The sequence below is a fragment of the Dasypus novemcinctus genome, chromosome 16 (assembly GCF_030445035.2).
Source record: "Dasypus novemcinctus isolate mDasNov1 chromosome 16, mDasNov1.1.hap2, whole genome shotgun sequence".
NCBI lineage: Eukaryota > Metazoa > Chordata > Mammalia > Cingulata > Dasypodidae > Dasypus > Dasypus novemcinctus.
Genome location: NC_080688.1, coordinates 83,903,681 through 83,931,671, shown reverse-complemented (window position 1 = coordinate 83,931,671; position 27,991 = coordinate 83,903,681).

Here is a 27,991-nt window from a genome sequence, read left to right as displayed (position 1 = left end):
GTCTACTTATAAATTAGCATTGTGTAATGCATGAAAGAAATTTATCAAATAGTTTAAACTAGTCAGGATGATGGTACTTTAAGAGTTCTTGAAAATAACAACTTTTGATTTACAATTGTCTTTTTCTCTTGAACCATTAATCATTAAAACTAATGATTTAGAATAAAATACTAAATATATTAAAATAAAATACACTAATGAAAAAAATCACTATTCTTTTAGCTTATTTTAATCTACAGATTTATTAAAAATAGTGAGAAGAATGTATTTGCCTTTCATAATAATGAAGGAAATATTTTGATACCTACCCTGACACATTTAGAATTTTGTTCTATTGTTCCTCTCACATAAAAGGTTACAGCAACTGATTCATAATCTATGTCATTCATTCAAAAGAAAAGTTTCATGTTGTTTATGAACCTAAATAAGAACTGTTTTTAATTGAATTATTTGTGTAATTAATATGTAGCCTGCCACTAAGTGTCCTGAGGTAATTTTGAGGTTTGTCTTTACTTCCTTACTTTACTTGGTATTAGAGAACAGCCTTGGGTTGAATGAGTGATTGTGTGTTTAAATTCTAGTACCTTTGCCTCTTGTAATCTTTTTTCCACTGAACTCATATCCCCCCATATTCAACAAGGAGAATGTTCTCAGAAAATGATGTTGAGCACAAAATATGCTAACCATAACAGGATTGCAGTTCTGTTCATCTGATTGAGGAGAAAGCTTGAAAAATCACAACCTCTTACTTTCAATCTCTGTAGAAAAATATTTCTCTTTAGAATAATAGCTAAAGCAGTATTATGCAATAAATAACAGACCAATTATAGAAGCCTTACATTTTTCTGTCTCCCTAGGCAGACATATCTTCTTCCTTTCTAAGCTTCAGTTGAAATATTTCTTTTTCTTTTATATGCATACCGTTGGGCCTGAATCTTGAAAGCTTCTCTGTTTTAGCACTGGTCTCAAGCTACCTAATTCAGTAATTCTTTCAATTTATGGAGGAGCCGTCTATATTCCTAATCTGATAATATCAACATGCTGCATAAAAATACGTGGAGAAAATGCCCACATATTTCTTAACTGTAGCGGAGCTTGTCCTAGCTTTTTACTGTTACAAGGGAAAGAAAAATAGACTATTATATTTTTAGCTTTCAATAATCAATTGGATTAGTAAATCTTGATCATACTTGAAATGCAAGCCTTTAAGATGCCTAATTAACTTGGTTACAAGGAAGAAGAATATGAGACACATCTAAAACAAATAAAAAGTGAGTATTTGAACACGGCTTCATTTCCTCTGCTTTGGAATATCTGTTGCCAATTTGGCATAATTCCCACCACCCTTCTAAATTCTCCTCTGCATTTCATCGACTAAATAGGGGACTTTATTTCATAGAATGACTTTCCTTTGCGTTCCAGGTTATAAATTGTCAGTGCAAGGAACTCATGTGAGACTTGGAAGGTAGTGAGAAAAAAGAGAACATTGTTCTGTGGTGGCAGATTGCTGCAGATGCTCATGCAATCTCCCTAGATTCCCAGTGGCTTCTTGGTGAGCCCTGGGGAAACACCCTGTGATGCTGCAACTAAGACAGCTTTGGGAACTCTTACAGAGATTGCTGAAGAGGGAAGAGATTTTCTGGTGGGTCTTCTGAGAACTACATATTTTACACATCATAATCTGAGTGCTGGTTTGCAATTCCTTTACTAGGTAGCTCCATAGGACTATCAAGGTTTTGGAGGTTCAGTACTAGAGAAGCCTCTGCAGTCTCCCAGGCTGCACTGCAAGCAGTTGTGTTTAAACTGTTTAAACTGGTGTGGTGTTTAAAGGAATGACGTGTCTGCCACAGATAGTGATTCCACAGGGAGGATGTGGCAGTTTCCACAGGTGACTCTTCTCTGTTGAGTTTCTGGGTCAGGGGTCCCAAGACCACCTGCACTTTGCTTGAGGGATTCACAGTACTCAGCATATAGTTGTACTCCAAGCTAAGATTTATTATGGCCACATAGTAAGGACATGCAGCCAGATCTGTAAACAGAAAAAGACATACCAGATGGAGACTGGAGAAGCCTGTGCACAGACTCCTATACTCTCTCCCTCCCTTTGGTAGGGATCACACAGAGCATGCTCTTTTTTTGATCAGCAAAACACTTCAGTACACTGGTGCACTGTTTCTGCCCAGGGAAGCCTGTATGAGACTCAGTGGTCAAGACTTTTGATGAGGACAGACCATGTAAACACCCTCTGCAAGCCACAATTCCAGACTCCCAGAAGGAAAGTAAGTGCTCGCATTGTTTTCAAGAAACATTCTAGGCAGGCTAGTACAGCCAGCACAACCTTATCACATAGGGGACATTTCAAAAGCCCAGTTCCCAGGCCTCAGCCAAGGGTAAGCCCCTGTGAGCATGTCCTTCTAAAGATCAGATATGCTATGCTACTCCATTCCTGCACACTTGATTTCATCCTCAAATAACTATTCTCCTATCGAAAAACAGCTTCTGACTAGCTACTGGGCCCTGGTAGAACCTGAATGCTTGACCATGGGCCATGCAGGTACTGTGCCACCTGAGCGCTCAATCAAAAAACCAATGTGGACACGTGTAATAGTAATATAAGGTAGGTCAGGCTTAAGCAAGTGCTGAAGGAGCAAATAAGTGGCACAAGCAAGGAGTTTAGGGTCTCAGGGAAACTATTCCTGTTGTATTGAATCCTATGCCTCGACTCACATCTATAACATTGTAGGAAGATCACAGTGACTCTAGAAGAAGGTAATTTTGTCTGGTATGCAGATGATTATAGATCTGAAAGTGGAACACCTAAAATTGGACAGCTAGAAAATTATAAATTCACCCAATTGTAACTCTGAAGCACAGTGATAGAGGTAATATTTCTGTCAGTGAGCAAAACATTGCAAAATGAAAGTATTTTCCACTTTTCCTGGAAAGGGGCTATGGAAAAGGTATGGATCAATACTAATTTTCATAGTTTTGTTGCAGCATAACTAAGATACAATAAACTGCACATATTTATACTGTACCTGTCTTATAAGCCCATCATGACAATAAAAAAAGTGAACATATCCATCTCTCCGAAAGGTGGCATGTGGGCCTTTGTAATCCTTCTCTCCCATGCTACCCATATGCCTTCTCTTATGGTTTTTTTTTTTTTCTTCTTATGGCTTCTTCTTCTCATATTTCCTAGTACTCTCTTCTTACAGCTTTTTGTTTTTGATTTGAAAAATCATATCTTTCATGTCTTGTTGGTCATGCTTATAGTTTTCTGAACTTCCCTTATGATTCCTGTTGTAAACATTTTCTAAGGTATGATCCTCTTCTGAACCTCTAGATTGATGTTAAATTTCAATTTTTAAGCTACATTTTAAAATAGTTTTCTTATTCTTTGCTTTCTTTATTTTTCTTATTCTGGAAGGGGAAAAGACCCCATCCAAAGCTTCTACTTACTAAATGAGAGTTCATAGCTTATTATTTGTCCTTTTAATTTACCACTAGAAAGTAGTAGACAATTTTGTGAGATTTATAATGGAGTATTAGAATGATTAAGGAGTAGATTTCTAATCATATTTCCATATTTTCTATGCTATTTATATTTGCTAATACTTTCAGCCGTTAATATACATAGAGAAGAAAAAACATCTGGCAAGAATATCTATTCCTTGTATTTTTCAATATTGAACATGTTTTTTTTGGGGGGGAGGGTGGTGCAGGGGAAATACAAATACCACCAACTATCATGGTTGTAAATTATTTTCATACAACTCTGAAGAAGTTGAGGAATGTGGTTAAGAATACAATCATGGGAGTGTTCTTTTGGCAGCTATGGCAGGGAAGGGTCACTGGTACAGAGTGTCAGTGGTAGGGAGATGTGTGGGGAAGGGTGCATGCTTCTGTGGAATATAAATGTATTTCATGTGGTCATACGGTGTTATCTCAGTGAGTGGAGACCCACACAATAAACAATAAAATATTAAACTCCCATCCTGGGGAATCCTGCTACATTCTCAAATAGAGAGGCAAGAATCGCTTGTGTACATAGGCAGTGCTTAATTAAAGAAATATGCCAAACCCTCAATATTAATGCATGTAACTATGGACCTTATTCTTATAAAATGGAAACTTAGCCTAATAATAACTACTGCCTAAGAGTTACCTCCTGAAAACCTCCTTGTTACTCAAATGTGGGCTCTCTCTAAGCCAAACTCAAGCAAATAAACTCATTACCTTACCCTGCTGTGTGGGGCATGAACCCTGGGGATGAGCCTCTCTGGCACTGAGGGTTTAATACCAAGAGCCAACTAGTAATGGATTTGGAAAAAGACCTTGACCAAAAGGGGGAACATTAAATACAAAATAATTTTTATGGTTAAGAGATTTCAAAGTGAGTCTGGAGGTCATTCCAGAGGTTACGCTTAGGCACATCTCAGGAGGATCTCACTAACTGCCACAATAAGCAAAGCCTCAAACAGAGGTCCTCCCAAGGGCTCTAGAGACATCTGGAAACTATCAAGAGGGCACACAACCCCAGGAAGTCAGCACCCAGTTTGTAGGCCTTATACCTAGGAATATATGACAACTTATTTTCCCAAAGTAACAGATTTACACTCATTTATAATTTCTCTACTCATGATTCTTTTACCCCTTTTATTTGAATCTATAATTAGCACTATACCCATTAAATATATGTCCCAGAGACTTAAATCTTCAGTCTGTTCATATGGTGGTTGAGTCCTGAATCTCAGCACACTTTCCACCAACTACTTTCCAGTTCACTGGACTCACCCAGGACAGCCAACAAAGTGATGATGATGGACAACTCCCATCCCAAAAAACAAAGAACATCTACAACTGCAAGCAGAACAGCTCCTTCCATCTGTTTCATAAGATCTAAGCCCCCTCTCAATCTGAAGTAGAGTGGGCATCACCATCCCCAAATCCTCAAGGTTATGAACAAACATAAAGGGAGAATGCAACCATAGACAAAGTAAATATATTAATATTGTAGTAATGGAAGAACGTGTAACATTAATATAAACATTACCAGAGGTTCTGAGGGGAGGAGGGGGTAAGAATAGATGGAACATGGGGTATTTTTAGGGCACTGGAATTATGTATAAACCACAATGTGGGAAGCAGACTTGGCCCAGTGGATAGGGTGTCCGTCTTCCACATGGGAGGTCCATGGTTCAAACCCCAGGCCTCCTTGACCCGTGTGGAGCCGGCCCACGCACAGTGCTGATGCGTGCAAGGAGTGCTGTGCCACACAGGGGTATCCCCCCACGTAGGGGAGCCCCACACACAAGGCACAAGGAGTGCACCCCATAAGGAGAGCCGCCCAGCGTGAAAGAAAGTGCAGCCTGCCCAGGAATGGTGCCGCACACCTGGAGAGCCCACCCTGCAAGATGGTGCAACAAAAAGAAACACAGATTCCCGTGCCGCTGACAACAACAGAAGTGGATAAAAACAAGAACACGCAGCAAATGGATACAGAGAAGGTGGGGGAAGGGCAGAGAAATAAATAAAAAATAAATCTTAAAAAAAAAACACCACAATGTAAACTATTGGCCTTGGTTAGTAGCAATGCTTCAATATTTATTCATCAATTGTAACATATGTACCATACTATTATAAGATGTTAAAAAGGGAAAATGTGAGAGGGGGAGATTATGGGGTATATGGAAATCCTTTATACTTTTGATGTAAATTTATAATTTAAAACCTCTTTAAAAATAAAGTTTATTATATGAAAAAAAATGAAGCTCATAGAATCAAGGGGACAGAGATAACATAAGTGAACATATTTAAGACAGAGTGGAAGGGGGATAGAAGGGACACACACACTGAATCCTATACTACTTCACATGTGCTCCCTCTCTCTCTCTGTAGCTCTTTTGCTCTTATTCTCACTCTTGTTCTCACTCTCCTGCTAGCATCAGCATCAACCTTCCTCCTCACCGTATGGTTATGCGTTTCAGAGTAGAAGATGAACCAGCGAGCTCAATTGACAGAAGGTGCCTGGGGCAAACTCCTACTTGCTCTAACTGTATGGGCAAGTGCACCTGACCCTAGTTAGAAGTAGCCCATAACCTGCTGAGAAGCCAAAGATTTTATCTGTATGTCTTAGGCACAGGACACACAAAGCCTGCAAAATAAGTGCTACCAATCGTTAGTTGATTTAAAATACATGAGTACCTGGTGGCTTATGTGCTTCATGTGCCTCATAAACAGTTAGTGGACTTGCTCCTCCTGCTACTGCTCTCTATGTGCAGCACACATGTGCCCTATATACTTCATCTTGGTTTAACTCATCTTCCAAGCTACTTGCATCTATCCTTAGTGTTATCTCTCCTCCTTATTTATAGCTTTCTCTTATTTTATATAGCACACTTGAATGTTCTTTAATAATACGGTATATACACATTTACATCGATTTTTACAATCACTGTGAGTTCCTACCTTGTACCTTTTTGAGAACTGCAATGTCTGAATAAATATTGATGAGGAAACATTTCTAGTGAAGAGGCAGGAATCATCCTTGTCTGGATGCCCCAAGCATCAGTAACCACAGCTGTAGAGAATCTCCCCATCTGTCTGGCAGACTGAGAGCAGAGTCCTGGCCAGGAACTGGGGTCAGGAAGGAAGAAAACTTGTCTGGTTCAGCATTGAAACCTTTGCTGTATAGCTATTGTGATTTGCAAGATAGCTCCATGGGCCTAGTATGTCACCATTTCCCCTAAGATTCTGGCAAATTTTTGATATTAAGGAGATGCAAGTGTTTATTTATTTCCTCTTTTTACATATTATTTTAGTAACCCTTTTGAGATGGTCAGTGGACACACCACCTTGCCTTCCTATTTATTCTTTGATATTGTAGTCTCTTTATTGTTTATTAAAAAGCCATGTAATTTCTTCCTCAACAATCTTATTAAGTAACAAATTCAAAATAGAAGTTAAAGCATGTCAAAATGAATTTGAAATTAGGGCACTTGCCACATGCCATGAAGAAGACACAATCATTTGTTTAACCAGTAATTCTGGGCAGGGAAGTTCCTTGGATCTCCTCACAATGAAAATCAACAGTGATTCCACCAAAACTTTCCATTGTACCTGTCCTATTGGCTTCTATATATCACCTTAATTTTTAAATAATCTTAAAACTCACCAAATCTCTTCATAAATACTTAGAATAAATTTTTCAAAAATGAACACTTCAAAAGATTACTTAGATGGAATGTCTTGCTATCACCTTTCACTTTGAGGGTTATAAATTACACTTATGCATCTTAGAAGTGACATCAGATTAATGATATATTACAGAAGCAAGTAATCAGCACAATAATGTATTCCCTCAAGTCATCAACATCATAGCCTTACAGGGACATTACATCGACAGTCGTTTTAACCTGCCTATCGTCTATGCAACGGCACATCATTCCAGTGATGGAGCACGCTAATAAATCATTCGCTGCCACTGTAATGTAGAGGATTAACTTAATGCTGCCCTGAAATAACTAAAGGAATGGATACTTCTTTTTTTCTATTAGTCATTGTCATCGGAGGTGGAATTCACTGGATGTCTGGGTGCAACTGATGTGTAGTGAGCACTTCTGTATGAATCTGAAAATCCCTGGCATTTTAGAAACTTAGTTCCTGTTTTGAACTTTGGTTTTACTGTGGAGGAGAGCAGCTCCTATTGGAAATCCTGCAGGTATATATTCCTCTTTTAGGAAAATAACTGTTTAACATGTTTTTAGGAAATATATTTCAGCATTGGTTTAACCACTTTAAGAGTGCTATTTTTGTTTAGAGGTGCAAGCAATTTAAATGAAAATATTTCAGATAAAACAAAGGAGGTAACATTTACTGAATCATTTTATGAGGCCAGAAAGACAAAACCTTCTAAAACAAGAAATTTACAGGTAGAAATTTCCTATGGATTTAGATGCAAAAAATTAACAAATAGCAAGTTAAGTACAGCAATATATAATATTTGTAATGCATCTTGACCAAGCAGAGTTTTATTCTAGGAAGGCAAGATGGATTTAACCTTCAAACATCAAACAATGTAATTTCTCATAGGGACTGAATGAAGGAAAGAAAAAAATATATATGATAATTTATATGGATTAAAAAAAAACATTTCACGAAGTTTAGAACCCATTTCCAATTTATAATTGTAATCAAATTAGAAGTAAAAGGGACCTTCCTCAACCTGATAAGAGGCACTGATATTAAAACAAAAACATGGCTGCCATCCTACTTAATTACTAAACAGTGTTCACTTTCAACCTAAATTGGGGAATAAGTTATTGATGCTCACCCCCACAGCACACATTGAATTTTTTTTTTACACAATTATCCGTTTTATTGGAAAACATGTCCACACTGCATTGAACACCAACACAGTCATGACCAAGACAACTACAATCCTGTCCCAGCAGGCATGGGGTCCAGTGTATGACTTGGGGTGGACTATTATTTTTCACAGTGAGGGGAAGAAAAGCAAAGGACAGAAGAGAAGAACTGGGTATTATTTCTAATTCCTGTTTGGGAATTTGAATGATGAAACTGAAGGCGCTTTAAGCTCTTCTAAACTCCCTTCTCTCAATCGGCTGATTTTCGAATATGGAGCCTGGGCTGGTGCACCAGCAGGATTTGCGTAACTCCAGGGCACACTGTTTAAAAGCAACATCTACACGTTTACTGAAAAAAAAAATTAGGAGGAACAGGCTGTGCTTCCAACTGATAGTTTACTTTTCCTGTTTATGAACTCCTACAGGTTTATAGGACATCAGGATTGTACAAACACAATCATCAGAAAGTGCATCTGCTCAGCACGAAAACTTTTTGTTTAGGAAAAAGAGTTCAATGGATCTTCAGGAACACATGGGCTGAGTTGGATGATGCTAAATTGGAGCTTATTTATTTAGAACTTTTCTTTATGACTCCACAGAAAGATGTGGTATGTCATGAAGACAGGGAACACCTGCTTTTAAACCAAGTCTTTAAATCTAGCTACTTGCTTAAAATCAATACGGTACAAACTTATTTTTTCCCTTTCCCTATCTTTCCTCTGAGCCAGAAAATAAGTTTTATAAGACAGACTGGTTCTATTAACACTTGAGCCTCTGGCATAATTGGGCATCCAGCAGCCTCCTCATCATCAAGGACCGAGATCTTCACATTCCAGAAAAATGGCCATAATCTGAGGGCTTTTTTGTCACAGGGAAGTGAGAAGTCCATTCCCTTAACGCTGGCTCCCCATAGTCTGAGGCAAGCAAAGGAGGCAGCTAAGAGCAAATCCTTGAGTCAAGTCATTGCTGACAATGGTGGTAAAGCAGGCCTAAAGCTCTCTGGTGACCTTGTTGTGAGAAACAAAATGCCTTCACCAGAAGATCGACACTTCCTGCTTATGAATTAAAATGGATACCTTTGGAAGGACTTATTTGGTCTAGCCAAAGGCAGCTGCTTGTGACATGTTACCCAAGTTTAGATTTTCTTCTTGATCATTCACAGGACTTTGAAAACTAGACACAAACTAGACTGGAATGTGTACATTTCAACAGAGCAGAAATTGCAAAATGCTTGTACCATTTACCAACACAGCACTGGATCCAAGTATTCCATCGGTGTAAATATTTCCATATTCCTTTTCATTTAAACAATAACAGAGAAAGTTCAGAATGAAGACAGAATTACAGTTTCTAACATGGATGAATTACATTGTCTATCTCTTAGTTACAAATCACTTCACATAATTTTACTTCATTTTCTATGCATTCAGTCCTTGAAGTTCTCTCTACATATGAAAAGAGTTTCAAAAAGCAAATGCTTATAGGAGAAGTCTTGTGAAGTATCTTTCCTTCCATTACTTTGGTTAGTAGAGGGATCATCATTGATTTAGAGTGAGATTAGGTAGCATTTCCATGGGTCATATTCTCATACAGCCTCAGGTATGGGTTGAAATTGGAAAGTCTCTTTTTAAAACATATTGGTAGAAGGGCACAACTCTTTAACTCTTTAGGGCAATTATCTTCCTGACTTTTTTCACATAGCCATAATAATGATCCCACCAATTAAGCCAATGGATAGTAAGACCCCAACTATGATTCCAACCATGGTAACTATTGCCAAACCATCATTCTTAATTGTTGATGGTGCCTCTCTGCCCATTTTATCAAAGTGATCAGTTGTTACATTTCAAGCTGTGGTCTTCTGACTTCTTGGGCACAGACTGTGCTTTCTAGAGTTGACCAGTGCTTGATGCAAATGATTGTCACACTCTTTGCCCTTGCTGACTCCAGAGTTGTGAAGCCAGCAGACTTATTGGACCTTTCGCTTGTACTTGGAATTACTATGCCATCTTCCACACAACTACTTTTTCTGCAGGTGGGGGAGGCCCCAGGCCCTCAGCTTGAGGAGTGGGAGAGTGGGGCTATATTGACATATTGAACATTTTAAATACTTGCTAGCTATTGCAACGAGGTAAGAAAAAGAAATGAAGATCATAAAGACCAGGAGGAAACAAGTAATGCTTTATCTATTTCCATGACATCATTACATAGAAAATCCCAGAGAATACTCAAAACAACTACAATCATTTCTGCTATAAAGTGATATCTGAGTCCTGAAAAATCACTGCAGTATGTAAAATTCCACCATAAAAATTATAGGGCTTAAAGGAAAGAGAGATTAAGGGGACACAATTTTTAAAACATCAGTCATACATTAGAAAAACAGAAAACTAAAACAGAAGCAAATTTTTATGCATTATATGGTTAAAAATGAATATATGCTACAATAAATATAGCACTCTCCTTTGGAAACAAACCTGATGTTTAGTTGGAGAAGTGGGGTTGGGAGGATTGTAACTTGTGAGTTATTAAGTGGGAGAAAAATGGTTATCTGAAATTGGATAGAATATGTAACATCATGATATATACAGTAAAGTTAGGTGACTGTTTGTTCCCACATAGTTTGGTTCAACTGGGTTCAGAGTTCACCTAGTTTTTCTCACAGACCAAATTGTCTATACTAAACGTGAGATGCAGGTTATGCTCAAATTGTTCCTTAATGTAACCATCATGTTGGAATCGATTCATATTTTCAAAACAGGCATTATAGTAGAATGGACTGTATTAGGCTAATAACTATAGCGAGGTTGAAGTATACAAGTTAAAGTTTTTAAATAAAATTATTGCATACTTCAAAATAGTATAAATTTATGATGTAATTTTATTCTTCAAAATAAGTATTTTCTTTTTAACCAATTTATCATTACATATTTTACCCTTAAAACCTATAGATGTATTTCTTAGTACAATCCTTTAAAAATGTCTAGAATAAATAGCATCAAAAAGTACCAAGGTTATAGTGTCCAGATACCATTTCTCATTAAGAGAAATAGTTGATTCCAGCTTGTAGGTAGGAAATGTACAAGATGAGTCTTGAATGTTTATAGAATGTTCCTTTAAACAAGGAAGATATCAAAAGTTTTAGGGCTGTGCAAAAGAACACAGGCTCCAAATTGAAGGATCTCCCACTGACAAAAATGGTACAATTTGATCATCATAAATGAATAATAGAGACAGAATAATGATCTACGAAACATTGAAACACATTTTAAAATGTCAAAAATTCATTGCTTTATTATAACAATGCTTAAAGTAAGGTTTGATCTCATTTGGAGATTGCTATGTACCAATTCATTATTCTGAAACTAGTTAATAAAGAGGAAGTTTCAAAAAAAGTATCATAGCTTTCCTCTAGCAACCATATTTTGACATATTCCATTGTTTAATGAGGATAATTTCTTCTTTATAGGATATTTCTATCTAATAAGGGCAGATAAAATAATAGAATATTGCCATTTTACAACTGTTGTTGAAATAATGTACCTAGGCAATTATCAAAATATATGCTAAAATCTGTGTGAAAGGCTTGCAGGAATATTGTAATGCATCAAGCTGAGACTGCCTGAACCAGTGATCAATTTTAACATCACCAAAAGAAAACATCCAAATAGTGTCCCTCCTGATGCAATGCAATGAAAAATTTCTGCCAAAATAAAATAAAACAAACCTAGATCTGATTTATCTAGATTTGCTCCAGATTAACTCCAGATTTAACGAGCAGTTTATAGGTAATGTGGTAGACAGAATTCAGAAAAGTACTCCCCCAAGATCATATGGGCAAATCATTGTTGAGATTTTTATGCTATTTGTACAGTTATTTGACTTTACAATTATTTGGGTGGGTCCAGCACAACTGCATGGGCTCTTAAAAACAGTCAGTTTCCTCCAGATGATGGCAAAAAGAAAGGCAGAAAAGAGTCAGAGAGCTTTGAAATGAGGAGATTTTACGTGCTGCTCCTGGGCTGAGTGGCCAGTAATGGGGAATGCAAGTGGCTGAAAGGTGCTGACAGCTAATAAAGAGGCAGAAACCTCAGCCCGACAACCTCATGGAACTGAATCCTGTCAACAAAGCAATGAGTTTGTAAGTCACCTCTACATGAGAGCCCAGCTGGCCGACCCTGTGATTGCAAAGCCCTGAGTGCTGAACCCAGTGGAGCCGGCCAGGACTTCTGGTCTACACACCTGTGAGTTAGTGAACCTGTGGTGGTGGTGGTATTTTTCTTAAGTCATTAAGGTTGTGGTAATTTGCTATGCTGCCCTATGTTAAATAAAATAAATTAACTGCCTGCTGGGAGTGGACCTTTTTCTGAGAAGTGACAAGAACTTTGGTGCTTTCTGAGAAAACAGAACATATCCTGCAAAAGTTGCAGTTTAAGCAACAACTGGAAATGAGCTAGTTTCTGTCTAGTAGAGATAACCTGTAAGAAATAAACCAATAGACTGTAATAACCAAGCAAGGATCATTCTGCCCTTTGTAAGGCCCTTTTTTATAATATGGAAACCGAATGTCAACCAATTATGGTAATTTTCCCTTTGGAAACCCCCTAATTGTTTTATAAGCTCATGTAAATTGCTAATTATTTTGAGACTTTTACTTGGGTTTGAGATCTCTCACTTTTGGGCACTGAAGCTGCTCTTCTTCTCTAGGCAGTCTGGTTATAGGGTCCTCTGTCTTAAACATTTTGTCCGATACAAGAAAATTAGTTTGGCCTGATGGAAAGAAAAAACCATACACTTGCTAACATATCAATATTTTAATGTTTAAATGCAGTGAACTGTATAGTATACTCTTAAAAAATATGAAATGCCATGTAAATTTGAAGTAATATCTTTTTAGAGTAGGCAAAGGAGTATATAGTTTATTAAGCAACAAAACAAGAAAAGTACAGTGTGAAGCATGGATTGTGGGCATACTGCAAAGTGAGTTGCACTGAAATAAGTATTTTGAGGATCAATACAGAATGCCAAAAATTGAAAAATATGCAGTGAGGAAGAACTGTCATTTTTACGTTTTCTTGGGACATGGTAACTTCTAGTTAAAATAATGTAACCCTACATACTTTTGAATGTGATATCATTTTTAAGTTGCTTGCACATGTGATTATTTCATCAACTCTTTTGGACAAGTATCACAGATATGACCCTCCATGTTCTAGATTTTTTAAAGGTCAGACCTGGATGTTGTGGAGAAAGAAGTTGGGTGTATGTGGTATTGAAGACCAGGACATGAGAAGCTGAGAAGGAAGATTTATTACTACTGGCTGGACTCTGCGGACTCCTGTCCTAATAAAAACTGAGCCCTGAATAGGATTTTTGGGTTTCTTTTGATGTGGGCTATGGGTGGGAGGCTCTTTGTCTCTTCAGAGATAACCTAAGCTGTCTGTAACTTGTGGGTGTGAGACGGTAAGAGGCTGCTGTCCTGCCCTTGGTGACCATGGCAAGGACTCCAGTCCCAGGAAACAGTTTAACAATGCAAGTAAACTTTAAGTATTCAGGGGAAATGCAAACCAAATATGCTAAAAGCTTATCTAGAATGTATGAAGTCCATGCTAAAAGCTTACCTAAGATGTGGAAGACATATATGCTAATTCAAGCCTATTGAGAACTGAAACAAAAGGACCATTTAACCTTTCCTCTCTGTATAAATGAAACTCGAAAGTCTTGTTCCGGGCTTGGGTTTTCAACAGGAAGCTCCTGAGTCCGGCCAGCTGTCAATAAACCATTTTCCCTTCTCAAAATCATTCCTGAGTCCTGACCTCTCTATACACAAATAATTGAACCTCTCTCAAATTCTACAACACTTTTATACACAGGATGTAAGAGTATGCAGTCAAACGTTGCTTATATGCAAAAGAACTTTTTGTTAGATTCTTAGGGTTTCAAGTGTTTTATCTGAATATTGGATAGGTTTTGAATTAACATATACTCTTCAGGTAAGCTTGAGTTAACACATACCCTCCACATTCCAGGTAAGCTTGAATAAACCCATTTAGCTTACCCACACAGCCCAGGTTATTTATGAAGAAACACACAGCCTCCCCCTCTCTCCCACGCACAGCCTATATCATTCCCCCCTTTGATGCAAGCTTAATTTGTTAAGCTTTAGCATCACTATTATTGGAGTTATGAGGTGGGTGGCTGTTTGTTGTTTTGATTACCCTACCTATTAATTTCCCAGTGAGGGCCTAAAGATAAAGGTTTTGGGTAATATCCAGGGCATTTTCTTGTTCCCAGAAGTTTTTTGTTCTGGATAGCAGAATCTTGGGGGTGAGGGTTTTCCAGCAGCCATCTTCGGGGTTACTGATGTTCACATGGACTTTCTGCCAGGTTCCAGATCCATTTATTAATTTCTTATCTTATTAGCTTGTTTTATTTTCCCTTTAGAGTTTATACCTTTAATCTTAAAGGTGTGCTGAAGGGAGATGATTTTTTTTCTGTAGCTACTTCCTGCTGGCCATGGGCTGAGTCCCTACCTGACAAGGTGTAAAAACTCTGTTATTTTATTTTGGAGGAAGATGGATCTGGCATTCTGTATGAAGCTGGATGAAGTTTTCACATGACTAACAAGATGCCTATTCTGAAACAAACTTAATTAGAATTTTGGGAGTACATGGTTCCTTTAGGAGTACACTGAGTCACAGAAGTAGAAAAGGTTAGGTGCCTGCAAAGAAGGCACCTTTCTAAAGTTGGTGGGGAACAGTATAGATAGAGAGAGAGAAGAGAGAGACAGAGAGAGACAGAGAGAGATACAGAGAGAGAGAGAGAGAGAGAGAGACAGAGAGACAGAGAGACAGAGAGACAGAGAGAGATTTTAAGTTATTTTATGCTGTCGGTTAACCCCAGAGAGAAATTATAATAGACAGTGGGATTACATAAATTGTTAATACTAGTTTTATGGTAGAGGAGAGAAATGAGAAGAGGTATTTTTCTTTTCAGTTAAGCCAAAGGAGATAAAAAGAGGCAAAGTTTTTAAAGAGAAGTCTGGTTTTGCTTTTTGTTTTTTGTTTTTTTTTTTTAGCAATAGGCATTTGGACTAGAATTAAAGGAAACAGTTGATTTTGACATGGACATCGCTTAGCTTTGCTTTTTGAAGACACATCCCAGGCTGTCCAGTTACTGGCACTCATGTGTTTCATCAGGTGCTTCTGGTAAACTGGTACTCTCGGGTAGCTGACTTTATTCAGGATTGGTACACAAGCTGGACATTTCTTTACCTTTAATAGCTGTGGAAATTATTATAGCTACAGAGTAAAGTTTTTATATTTTGGCTTTAATTGCGTAACTTCTGATAAAGTTTTTTTGACTGTTTTATCAGGCTTTGTTATTTTGAAAACCCATTTGGTTAAGCTGGTTAGGGCATTTTTCCCCAGATGAGTGCCTTGGTGAAGTTCAGGAAGAACTTTTTATTCCACTGCTCTTGTCAGGTAGATTTGAGCATTTTTAATAAGCTACCCATCAGTTTTTAGGGTGAACCTCTAGCTAGCTGCCCTGGTTTGTTTACCCTGGGTATATTGTGGAATTTTAGATACTAGTACAGATGCTGGGATAAGGGGTAGGAGGGAAACCTGGGTTGAGAGTTTGATACACACTTATTTGCACCTTGGGGGTTTTTAGTAATTGAGCCTGGTATAATTAACCAACTACCTGTAAGCCACTGTGGTGCTGGGCTCAAGCACATCCTTCACCTAGTGTGGGGAGAAGGATGTGAGAGGTTGCCCCTAAGTTAATTTGGTAGCTTTTTAATTAAAAGCATTGTTGGCCCCATTGCTCTCAGGCAAAGTGGCCACTTTTTTATTTTATAGACATGTTTATTAGCTATTCAGAAAATGAAGGTGATCCAGACCTTTAACATGTTCAATGTTTTTTGTATATGACTTACTAGTAGCATTACCATAGTTATCAGACATATATTTAGAATAGGATATAGGTACAGTACTTAATACTAATTAATGTATTACTCAATGTATATGTTTTTCTTGAGCTGCAATTAATAGTTTTAAGGTTCAGGTTTGCAATATTATACAGGTTATTTTTCCACGGGAGCAAGCTGTAGTGCCAATTGGGTTTAAGTTCTACTTTAGTATTCTGGTATTTATTGCTCCACTTTCTATGTTTTTCATAAAAGCTGCAGCACCACTGACCCTAGAGAGAAACTAGGGAGTAGATCTTACTGGCCTGGAGCATAGTACTCTCTGGCACTATGAAACAGTGCCACTTTAAAGACTATTGTACAATCACCGGACATTGTAAATCCTCACAGGGCCCACTGGATGGAATGGAGGAGAGTATGGGCCATGATGTGGACCATTGACTATGAGGTGCAGAGGTGCCCAAAGAAGTACTTACCAAATCCAATGGATGTGTCATGATGATGGGAACGAGTGTTTTGGGGGGGAGAGGGGGGGTGGGGGAGTGGGGTTGAATGGGACCTCACATATATATTTTTGATGTAATATTATTACAAAGTCAATTAAAAAATAAAAAATAAAAATAAAGACTATTGTACATATGGTTGTACTTCACCACTGCTGACTGCTGCAGGAGCTCAAAACTGCAAAGTAGTTTCCATCCACTTCAGGAACATGACCAGAGATGTAGTAGATACTTATATTATTTTAGGGGTCAGTGACCAAATTAGCTAATAACTCACATGGAGTATTATCCTGTATGGATTGTACACCTGATTTGAATGCACAAGAGATTTTGAGAATGTTGAAGTTTATCTCTTGATTTTTATACCTTTTTTTAAAACACTTTTAATGTGATGAGCTATATATTAAATGAACTTTCAGTACTTTGCTTTTTACTTTTACACTTCTACCATGAAGACATTAATTACACAGGTATTTTATTTTAGCAGTAGAGGGAAAAATAATCATTTTATTTTTTAAATGAAAACTGAAGATTCCCAATAGAATCAAGGTAACTTTTTATTGCCACCATTTGTATATGCATATTGAGGTGACTTTTAGACAGGTTTTATTGTTATGAAGTTATTTTTTGCCATTAATATCAATTTAGATTTCTAATTAATAATGGCTTTTTAGAACTAGCCATTTAAATGCTTTAATTTAGAAGATGTTCTCACAAACTTTTTATACTCAAACACAATTTTATAGACTGATTAATTTGCCTTAGACTATAATTGGCAACTGAAGGATTTTACTTTACACATTTAGGAGAGGGCAGATTTACATTTTTTTTAACTCAATTTTATTAGACATGAACTTACAGTTTTTAAAATTATTTTAAAGATCTAATACATATAATGTTAACTTATTAACTTGGTATTTTACAAACCAAAGAGATAACACTCAGGCTAACTAAGCTGAAACTGTTATTGTTTAAACAAACAATGTGTTGTTGTTTTGTTTTGTTTTTTACAAAACAAGTTTAATTGTAAAATAACACTTGAAAGATTCCCTGAAGGCTCTCTTTTGCTTGCTTTTTCAGACTAGGGGGTTCACGGTTTTCCCCCTTTGTGGCTTTTGAATAAATGGCTTATAACAAAATGTTTCCAATGCTATGATAAAAATTTTGTTTTGTTTTGTTTTAGACTTGCAGTAACCATAAGCAAAGGCAAACTCAGTTTATAATTACCATCACAATAGTTGAAGTCTAGGGGTAAGTGAAATTAGTTATAAAATAACTATAATTAAAGATAAATTTAAGTTATGATTACTATTACTATACTAAGCACTAAATAAACTTGAAGTAGTTATAATAAAAAGTAAATTAGTTTAAGATTACTATTACAATAGCTGAAATTTAAGCTACATTTACTCCACTGTAATAATTTCAGTTATTAGTTTTATATATATATATTTATATATATATATAAAGGTACTTATACAATGATTAAAATTCTTAGTTTCTAGAAAGTTTTTACTTATAATTAATTTGGGTACCTTTATTTATTAACTATGCAATTAAAATAATTTTATTAGTAACAATTGCATTTCAGCAATTAAATAAATTTTACTCATGAGTAATGCATTAAATTTACCAGCAAGACAGTATTGGCTTTCAAAGATTCATTTCCAGGTTACCTTTTACCATCATCTAACTTGTAGCAGGTGAACTCTAAATTTGGTTTTCTAGGCATAAGCAAACTGACAAAGGTAAATAGATTTTAAAGTTGAACACAAAATTAAGCACAGATAAAACTAAAGAATTTTATTCCTTTAGTATTTTAAGGAGCCCTTTGATTTTAATTGATGGGACATGAGTTTTTCTTGATGGTATCTGATTCCAGATATCACATAATGACCCCAAGCTGACTGGGAGACCTGAGCAGTGGCCCTAAATCAAAGTACCTGAGAAGTCTGTCCCAGGAGATATTAGGCTGGGCTCTAAATGGATAAGCCCTAGGAATGGGGGCCATTAAGTGATTAGAGGTTAATTGTTCTACCTACTAGGCTTTGGGGCTTAAGGAAATAGGTTCCTTGTTAGACAAAGACATTTTATTTTCACAGTTTCAAAAACATTCTAAAGCATTCTGACACAACCCTGCCAAAAAGAAATTTAGTAGCAAGAAGTAGAAAGGTAAAACATGAGTAAAGGTACATTATACAAAGGTATCCTGACCTGTGAACACCCTGGGGAAAAAGAACTTCCACTGCATTCATTTTGGCTCTGCCTGGAGTCTTCCTACTTCATTTTCCCAGGTAGCTGGGTGTGGTCAGATAGGAATGCGACTTGCAAAGGTGTGGACCCACTGGGAGGGGTAAGCCCTCGGCTCTCCACCATTGCCATGCACCCCCCTAAGGGAAAGAGTGGGAGAAGGCAATGGCAGACAAGCCCTAGAACAAAGAATGGCTGCTAAAATGGCTTGAAGAAGCTTTGCAGGGCCTGGTGCTCTCCCAGGGGGACCTCTGTCCTGGCAAAGGCCATAGTGTAAGCCACTGTTTTATGACCCAGCCATCCTGACTGGGGCCAGATTTAACAAGCCTGGGCACATGGTGTAGACACAGACATGAAGAATTCCCAAGCTCTGGCAGGGGAGGGGCTCCAACGCAACCAAAGTTCACCATTTCACACAATTTAATACTATTGTCTGGAGGCATGAAAACATACACTGGCATTGAATAAACTGACAAACACTGAAGAGCCACCATACACTAACAGAAACACAAAACATATTAATTTGACTCATAATTTTCATTTTTCCAGTATGGCCATTTTTGAGCTACAGCTTGTTAATTATTGCAACCTTAGGAAGGAGGATCTTCTAACACCAAACTTTTAACAGGACTTTTTGCCTACCTTTGATGTTTACAAAACAAACTCATTTGCAATCCAGCACCAAAACAAAGACTTATTACTGGCTAAACCTTTCCATTGTTTAACTCTTATTCAGACCAAGCTTTATTACAATAAGCTATCCATTTTTCTGTAACCAAGATTTTCCAAATCCAGACCAATTTTTCAGGATGCATCAGGACTTAAACACATCAATGTCTTTTTCCACTATAATCAAACCTTCACTATCTTAGTGAAGGTAGAACAAGATGCTAACCCACAGCTAGCTAAGCTTAAATATCAGTTTTTTTCTTTTCTTTCAGAGCTGGAGAAGATAGCTTCCCCACAAATTTTTGGAGGTACTGGGGTCTTCTTTGGGAGCTGGTCAGGCTCCCCTTCTAATGTTTAAAGTTAGGTTTTCTTGACACTGTGCCCCCTGGGGGGTCTTAACTGTTTGGTGTGTGGAGTTTTTTTGCTTCATTCCCAGGGTCTCTTTTGAACCCTCCAGTGTATCTTGTTTTCTGGGATGGCTCTGGTGGAGTCTACAACCTTTTTCTGGAGAGTTAGGGGCACCCAGGGCTGGGTTTTGCCCAGAGATGTCTGGGAGGGGCAATCAACCACTGCTGTCTCTGGCCCTCTCAGTGTATCCCAGATGGCCCACAGATGTTGTGGAGAGAGAAGTCAGATGTACATGGTACTGAAGGCCAGGATGTGAGAGGCTGAGAAGGAAGATTTATTATGCCCAGCGGAACTCAGTGGACTCCTCTCCTAATGAAAACGGAGCTCTGAGTAGGATTTCTGGGTTCCTTTTATACAGAGAATGTGGGAGTGGGGAGTCAAGTGGTGCTTATATGCAAAAAGACTTTTTGTTAGTTTTTTAGAGTTTCAAGTGTTTTATATGAGTATTAAGTAGGTTTTGAATTAACACATACTCTCCAGGTAAGCCTGAATTAACATATATCCACCACATTCCAGGTAAGCTTGAATTAACCCATTTAGCTTACACACACAGTCCAGGTTATTTATGAAGAAACACACAGCCCCCCCACCCCAGACCATATCATCACACAGCACCGCCCCCCCCTCCCCACCCCCCAGCCCATATCATTGTGCATTTACTGCAGGGTGAGTTGTGCTGAAGTAGTATTTTAAGGATCAAAATAGAATGTAAAAAATTGTAAAATACACAGTGCGGATGAACTGTCATTTTTACATTTTCTTGGGACATGGTACCTTCTAATTAAAATAATGTAATCCTACTTTGGAATGTGATATCATTTTTAAGTTGCTTGCACATGTGATTATTTCAACTCTTTTGGACAAGTATCACAGATATGACCCTCCATAATTTAGATTTTTTAAAGGTGAGGCCTAGAGAAATTGAGATTTGCACAAGAGTTCAGAGTTTCCAGTTGAGAAACTAAGATCAAAAACTGGTTCGGTGAGATTTTTCAATTATTATAGGTAGTTTCACAGAAGCCCTGTGGTTACCAGACCTGTGGACTCACAGACAGAATGGATTATCTATTTGAGAAAAATTCTCTCCCATAAACTTTTTTTAGGTGAGGAAACTGATGCAAGAAATATTTATATAAAATAATTTACTTACATCTTACATTTTATTGACAAATTTATAAAATAATTGTCAAGTAAATTTTCATATATTTTCTACCCACAATATGTTATTTCTATGAAATAATCTCACAAGGGATACAGAAACCCCCAGAAGGCAATTGTGGAGGATCTTGCATCCCCTGAAAGAGTCATTTTATGCTCATAAAGTCCTTCTTAATAAGGCAAGTATCCAAAGTTGGGAAGACATATCCTTCATTCAAGAAATACACAGCTGTCCATAATGATGGGGAAAAAAACCTTCCGACTCTACACATAGCACAATGGAATCCACTGCAAAGAAGAGTTGAAGCAAAGGTTCCCAAATGAATCTAGAAAAACACTGCAAACTCAAAGAATACAAAAGGAGAATCAGCTACATCTTCAGTATAAGAACAAAGACAGAATCCAGACTAAGGTAACAGTAACAGGGAAACGAATATAGCGTGCTCAGAATCTCTGAAGCAGTTTATACCTGGTGAGTGAGCCTGCCATAAAGCAAGATACATTTATAACATTTTCCCTTCCCACCATTATGAATATATGAGGACGTTAGTAGGAGGTGCATTTATTGGCCTTATAAAAATTGGCAATTGGCTGTGAAGTAGGAATTCCCTAAAGATAGGTAAAAATTGGAAGTTGGAGAACAGAGAGGAAATGATTTTGACAGCAATCTCTCCACCCCCAAAATTAAAAGAATGACCCAGGGCAAGCATGAACATTCACAGTGTCTCAATACTTCGTTTCTGAAAGAGGTGGAGATAAATCAATAAACCTATGCCTTGAGAATGTAGTTCTAGTCCATACATTATTTATTTCTCCCCTTTTATACTTAGAGTATAATGAGTAAAACCTGGAGTTACATTTCTACCTTTGCCACTGTCATTATCCTTTCAGAAAAAAAATCTTTCTTCAGGATGTGCCTGACTGAAAAAAAGTGGAATGATATATTGATATTTTTTGTTTTTGTTGGAATAATTTCCTTCTTAATTAAAAATAATAGAATAGTTTCAATTCAGTTAAAGGTAATGACAAACCCAAGTTCCAATTTTAATATTCACTGGGGTAAGTAATTATGACTTATTTGTATAAAGCTTTATTTCTATTTAAAGAATACTTTTTTCTGTTTATTCCTCTATTCCATTTACTTTATGATGTTAAGACTTCTTAAGGCTATTTAATGATGAGCTATGAAATACAAGAAAATATTTGATGATACTTTATGAAAAGAATTGATGAGTATATCATATTCTTTAAAAATGAGGTGTTAACACTGATGACTTAACTCATCACTCACAGTGTAAATTAATTTTCCAGGTGTACTATCTCTATATGAGTCAGTCCTGGTGTAGCTTATTTGTCTTCAATGAAATGGTGTTCAGAGTGGTGTGTGAGAGAAGAGATCCATCAAACTTTACCCCCAACTGACCTTTTTATAGTTAGATTTTATCTTATTTTTTTCAGCTTTAGAGTTGAAAACCTATGGTAGAGGAACTTAAAACCATTTATAAAAATGAAGGAAACTTTCCAAAAAATTTAGCAGTTTTTGTGCTGTTCATTTTTTTACAATGTTTGAACTTATATTTGGTCATATGTTCAGGCTACCCTGGATTTTATTTTTTGAGATTGCAGTCTTTGAAACCCCAAATTAAAATTAAATATATATATATATGATATCTTTAAATATATTCTGAATTGAGAAATATGTCTAGTTTTGACACTTCGATTGTTAGCCTTATTTTATGTTGCCACTTATAGTAAAGTAGCAGATTTCTGTTTGTGTGTGCTTGAGTGTATATGCACTTTTATATAATTTAAATCTGTGTACCTGAATGTCCTTTGCTGTTAATGTTTAGTCACTTTTCATAAACATTTAATTCTTTTATTACCTTAGTTATCTGCATTTTACTTGTATTCTATAACTTTGTTCAAAAGTATCTGTCTTGATTTCCATTATTTATTTTAAAGTGCAATATAAACACACACACACAAAACCAATTAGTTTAAACTTTAGGAGTGGGCAACTAGCACGCTATTGAGGGTGTAGTCAACATTAGGCTTCAAAAGTAGTCAGCAAAGCTTTCATCAGCAAGGATCAGTCTCTGGATTTCTCCATCACAAGTGTGCTCTTCAACTATCTAAATCAAGGCCGGTTTTATCAATTAATATAGAATATGCATGGTGAATAGTAGTAATGGACTCTTGTTAATGAAATTAAAGGCACCAAGTGTCATTTAGAGAACTTCCTGCACTCCTTTGTGTGGAAGAACTCTCCAAGGCTGAGACCCTTAGAATGGGATCCGGCCAGTCCTCTGCTACTGTCCTGGTGAGCTCTTCAAATCTGTGCTGAGATCCAGCCAGGGCCACGGAAATGATTGTTGTTGCAAGTTGCTGAATAGGACACATTGAGCTGACCGTTTAATTGGAATTTTGTCAAGTTTAAAATTTGTCTTAAACACTCATTTATACCAACTTTACCAGTGATACCTTTTTCTAACAAACTTCTCTCTGTGTGAGGCAGAATTTTGTCTGAAATTGCTTTAATTAAGTAACATGATAGCCATAAGGGAGGAGCTGACCCTTACCACCTCAAATTTCCTGAATGGATTCTGCTCATCTTTTGAAAGAAGAGCTAAGATTTATAATTATAACTGAATGGCTAAGGAAAGTTCAAAATAACATATAAGGGAGAAGTAATAGTTCTTGGTAATTATGTGAATTTTAATTTAAAATAAATATTGAAATTTAATAAAATTTAACTTAATTTTTCTATTGAAATTTCTATGAAAATTTTAGAAACAGAATTTCATTGTGCAGTCATATTCAGCATTACATGAAATATCATGGCTTTATACTCCAAATTATCTTCTTAAATATTGATATGTAAGTCAGGTTAGTGATAACATTTAATTTAAATTTAATAAAGGATTTAAAATAGATGTGTATTTGTGAAAGTTATTTATCAAGCCATGTTTTATTAAATTAAAGTTTGAAATTTAATTTGTGGGAGAGGGGAAAAACTTATATAATATAAAGGCATGGGGGAAACCAGTTGGAAATGAAATCTTGCAGAAAATGGCACTGGCCTCCTTTTCCAAGATGAGGGCCAGACTATTTTCACCTGAGTACCAGAATAACTGAAATTCCCTTGGAGGAGTAAGGTAGTCCTAAAAACACAGTGCCTTAAGACACATTTGAGGAAAGAAGAGTAAATGTGATGGATACTCAGCGACCTGGGAGGGACTGTGAGAATCTGAGTTAGACAAGCTCTGAGTAAACAGGCTTCAAAGGAACAAAGGAAGCTATACCCGAGAGCAAGAGGGCACCCTGACACCTGCTGACTGATGCTTATCGTGCTAAGTAATTCTGAAGATACTAAGAGGGATCTGCAGCCTGATAACTTGTGTGCCTTATGGTTTGCTGTGCGCAGAGAGAGAATGCCAAGCATTAGGGCCCTGGAATTGGGCTCCGTGCTTCTAGGGGAGCATGGGGGTTCATTTTCAAGGGAAAAAAAAGTTTTGGACAAGGAAATCGTGGGGTGAGGCCTCTGTGGTTATTATATGGTGGGGATATTGTATTCATATTAGCACCTCTACAAGGCTTGATGCAGATGGAGTCAGGACCGGTGGATTGGGAAGGCTGCATTTTCTAACAATGATAGGGGGTACACTGAGGCCTGTGTGACAGAAAAACACAGAGGAGGAGAGAATGATTAAATTCCTGGGCTGATATGTCAGACAATAAATGGTTTCAGCTTGAATGCAGCTTGGACTTGATTGTTACCTGAAGTTCTCTGCATAGTGGAGAAAATTTGTCTGGGTTCCAGGTGCAGGATAGATTTCCAGGTAAACTCCCCTGCAGTAGTAATGCTTCTTGATGGTTTTGTTCTGCACATTTTTTCTCTAGATGATAGCATGAAGTTTTATCCAATTTATTATTTAAGATTCTGATTTTCCTAGACTTAGAAGTAGTGTTCTTGTTATAGTAGGGTGATGAGAAGTACATAATTAGTACTCTGTTTTAGTGCCAAACCAAAATCTTTAGTTATATTTGAGAAGAAATTTAGAAAGGCCTAATGTCAAGTCTTTCTTGATGAATGTGCCAAAGAAACCATATATATATATTTTGCCATATATTTAAGGCAAAAGTCTGCTTCATGTTTTAAAAAATTTTGCAGCAGGCTTTTCTCATCTGTTATACTGTGTGCTCGGTGTAATAAAACCTATGAGTTAGTGGGCCAGAGTAGTTAAGGGAACTGGAGTCAAAAGACTGAAACTTTTAAAAAAACTTTTATTGAAGTATAAATCACATACAACAAATATGTTTAAAATACATGGTTTGATAAATTTTGGCATGTAGATGCACCCTTGGAACTATCACACCCATAATAGCATGAACATATACCAGAAGTTTCCTGATGCTGCCTTGAAATCCCTCACTTTCACTCCTCTCTGGCTCCCATTTCCATCCCCAGGTAACCCCAGGATCTCCTTTATGTCTCTTTAGATTGTTTCCACTATCTAGAGATTTTCAGAAATAGAAATATATAGTGTGTGCTCTTTATTTGTCTGGCTTCTTTCACTCAACAAAATTATTTTGTGATTCACCAATCTGTTGTGTGTATCAGCAGTATGTTCATTTTTATTGCTGAATAGTATCCTCATGTGTGGATTTAGTTTGTATATTTATTAACCTGAGTATGGACATTTGGAGTGTTTTCAGAGTTTGCTATTAGAAATATAATGATTATGAATAATCATGTACTAGTCTTTGTTCTTTTGAGTATATGACTCAGGGTGAAATAACAGGATCATAAAATAGGTGAATATTTAACATTTAAGGAACTTTCAGAATGTTTTCCAAAGTGGTTGTGCCATTTCATATTCCCAACAGCAATGAGTGAGAGTTCAAGTTCATCATTATCCTTGCCAACTCTTGGTATTGTCAAAGATTTTAATTTTAGACATTCAATTACATGTGTGGTTTTATCTCATTGTGCTTTTAATTTGCATTTCCCTGGTGACTAATGATTTCAGAATTTTTTCATACGCTTACTTGCCATCAGTATATCTTTTTTTAGTAAAACTGTTCAAATTATTTGCACATTTTTAATTGGTTTATTTGTTTCTTATAGTTAAGTTTTAAAAGTCTTAATACATTATGGTTTAATTCTTTATCAGATATATGCTTCACCAATATTTTCTCCTGTGTTACTGGCTTATCTCTTCATTTACTTAACTTTCTTTCACAGAATAGAATTTTTAAATTTTGATAATGTTACTTCTTCAAATATTTCTACTGACTTCCTTTATTTCTCATCTCTTTCAGGGTCTCTGACTGGAAGTATATTAAGCCAACTGAAGTTGTCCCACGGCTCAGTGAATTTTCACTTTAATAAATTTTTTCTCTGTGTTTCATTTTGGATATTTTCCATTTCTAGGTCTTCAACTTCAAAGATTTTTTTTTCTATGTCCAGTAGATTAATAATCCTATCCAATGAATTTTTTATCTCATACAGTAGTTTTCATCTCTTGAAGTTCAATTTGTTTTTTGTTTTTATTTAAATCTTCTGTGAATCAACTTTTGAGAAAATATGGAATGAAATTATAGTTTTCCTTTGTCTGCTAATACCTGACCTCTGTCCTGTGGTGTTGTTAAGTTACTTGCAAATAGTTGACTGCTTTCAGATTTCAGATTTCAGATTTCAATTTCAGATTTGCTTTCAGCATTTCTTAGATGGGATGAGAACCACGTGTATGATTGTGCTAATCACTTCCCATTAGTGAGACAAGACCTTACTGGGTATTCTTTTGTAGTAACAGGCTTTATTGCCTGCCTGGACCCCAGGCCCTCTCCCAGTATTACTGTGAAAGGTTGTTTCTCCCTGCATGTATGTATCTCACGGGTCCTTTTCTGGCTGAGCTTTCCCAAGTTCTCAGGTCTATCTGCTCAACTCCAGGTGTCCACTGGCTTGAGTCTGTTCCCGTTCTCTGACTGCTGCCAGGAAGCACTGCTGTGGAAAGACGCTTGACCATTTACAGAGTTCACCTCACCTGATTTCCATTTCTCAAGAATCACTGTCCTTTGTTGCCCAGTAAACAATGTCTTGAAAACTGCTATTTAAAAACTATCTTGTCAAATTTTTATTGGTTGTTTCAGGCAGGAGTATAAACATCTTCCTTATTAAATTATTTTGGCTAAGTCTTTAGGCAATTTTCTTTATACTTCTGTGTCTAAATTTTCTGTCCACAAATTATTAAAATAATCTATTCCTAATATGTTTGTTGGGATGAGTGATTCAGTAATATGTGTTAAGCATTTACAACTCTAACTGCTTCTTAGTAAAGTTCCCTCTGTGTTAGTTTGTATTACCAAGGTCAAGAAAGAGATAATGTTTGTATTAGCATAACTATATAGAAGTTTTTCATTTATTTATGCCCCCCCTCGCTGTTTGTGTATGCTGTCTGCTCTTTGTGTCCATTTGCCATGTGCTCATCTTTTCTTTAAAAGGCACCGAGAACTGAACCTGGGACCTCCCATGTGGGAGAGAGGCACAATTAATCACTTAGGCCACCTCAGATCCCTGCTTTTGTTCTATCTCTCATTGTCTTTCTCCTTTGTGTTGTCTCATTGCATCATCTTGTTGCATCAGTTCGCTGTGCCTGCCTGTCACACCAGCTCACCATCTTGCTTGTCCTCTCTAAGAGGGG